The sequence below is a fragment of the Petaurus breviceps genome, unplaced genomic scaffold (assembly GCF_028583685.1).
Source record: "Petaurus breviceps papuanus isolate PSGF00001 unplaced genomic scaffold, PetGlider_PUasm1.0 174, whole genome shotgun sequence".
Taxonomy (NCBI): Eukaryota; Metazoa; Chordata; class Mammalia; order Diprotodontia; family Petauridae; genus Petaurus; species Petaurus breviceps.
In genome coordinates, this window is record NW_027185761.1 from 41,042,287 (window position 1) to 41,044,246 (window position 1,960).

Genomic DNA, 1,960 nt, shown 5'->3' on the forward strand with positions numbered 1-1,960 from the left:
AGCACTTAATAATTGCCTGTTGATGGATGAAAAATTGTTATAATTAGCTCCTTGTATGATATTGGTATGCCCTGACTCCAGAGGACAGAATCAGGAACAGTGACTAGAATTTGCAAGCAGGTGTATTGAGGCTTGATACAAGACAATCTTCTCTATCCATCAGAGCTATTCCCAAATAGAATGGGCTGTCTCAGGGGCTAGAGGGGGCCTCCTCATTGTACATCTTGCACAGGTCGGATGGCTATTTCTTGGGGCTATTGTCATGGGGATTCATTTTTGTACAGTGAGTTGGACTGGATGGGCTTTGGGGTCTCTCCCAACTAAAAAATTCTGTTTCTGTGATGTGATATAATACTGTTTAAAAAGTTAGGGAAGTCATCCCTTGGCCTCTGTTCTCTGAGCCCAGCAGAGGAAGCCCAATCCAGAAACTCAACATGTCTATTTACAAGGTCCAGGCAAGAGAGATCTCACAACAGGACGCCACCAGTGTAGGCGATAAGGGTGACTCTGCTCCTAACATCCTGGAGAATAAAGAAGCTTTGGACCTACCCAAGAATGCTATCAGTGAGGTCGCCTATACTGATAAGGTTGTTATTGGAATGGATGTTGTTGTCACAGAATTCTTTCAATCTGGGAAATATGGCTTGGACTTCAAGTCTCCTGGTGATTCCAGCAGATACACCTCCCCTTCAGAGCTTGGGGACCTCTATAAAAGCTTTGTCAAGGACTATCCAGTGGTGTCTAATGACGATCCCTTCTACCAGGGTGATTGGGAAGCTTTGAAGAATTTCACTGCTACTGCAGGCACTTAGGTGGTAGGGGATGACCTCATAGTGACCAATCCCAAGCACACTGAAAAGGCTGTGAATGAGAAAGCCTGCAATTGCTTCCAAAGTGAACCAGATTGACTGACTGAATCTCTCCAGGCATTCACATTGACCCAGTCCAACAGGTGGGGAATAACGGTTTCCCATCATTCTAGGGAGACTGAAGACACCTTCATTGCAGACCTGGTGGTGGGTCTCTGCACTGGGCAGATCAAGACCGGTGCCCCCTGCTGATCTGAGTGTCTGGCCAAATATAACCAACTTCTGAGAATCGAGGAAGAGCTGGGCAGCAAGGCTAAATTTCCTGGAAGGAACTTCAGAAACCCTCGGGCTGAGTAAGCTGTGTGGCCAGGAGGCCTAAGAGCTTGCAGGCACAGGAACCAGTCACCTCTGCAGAAGTCGGCTCCTGCCCTAAGAGTGGGCAGCACCAAGGACCGGACCAGTTTTGTTTTGGGGGCAGGGGCCCTTGCTGCTTGACTTCTCTCTCCCTTCTACCTTTCTGTGAAGTCCTCACTGCTTTGTTAGAACTGTCTTACACCAGAGATTACCTGATCATCCGGCTCTCTGTCAGCAGACCCTTGTCATTTTGTGACGGGGATAGAATGATCTGTTCTCATCCCCCAACCCTGGAGTTTTCGTGTGAAGCCTTGTACTTGAGATGCAGCCCCGACGAGCCCACAGGCCAGACCCTTAGTGGTTTCTATGTGGAGAATAAAAATATTCAGTAACCCACTGGGAAAAAAAAAAAGGTAAAGGAAGTGCATTTCCTCTCATTCCTGTGCCACTGTAATAAAATTGCTGAAGCCTGTCCTGTTGACTGGAGGCACCATGATGGAAAGAAGAGTGTTTTCTCTTAGACTTTGAAGAACTGAATTCAAATCTTGCCTCATGGAGCTTGTTAGCTGTGTGAAATTGGATAGATCATTTAACCTTTTAGTCTAAATTTCCTCATGCATAAAATAGGACTTGAGGGACTCTAAGATTCTAAATTTATGATCCTGAGGTTTGTATGTGATTCCTGACTGAGCATTCTTAGGTAGGCCTGAATTTGTCCAACCTATCCCTGACAATCTGAAAAGAAAAATATGTTTTAAGAAAAATGGGGAAGTCTTTAAAAAAAAAAACCCCAACCT

At 45.6% G+C, this 1,960-nt stretch overlaps 1 pseudogene; it reads left to right on the plus strand.

Moving 5' to 3' along the window:
- The first annotated feature begins 434 nt into the window (after positions 1-434).
- LOC138158489 (alpha-enolase pseudogene) lies at positions 435-1,555 on the plus strand (annotated as a pseudogene).
- The last annotated feature ends 405 nt before the right edge of the window (positions 1,556-1,960 follow it).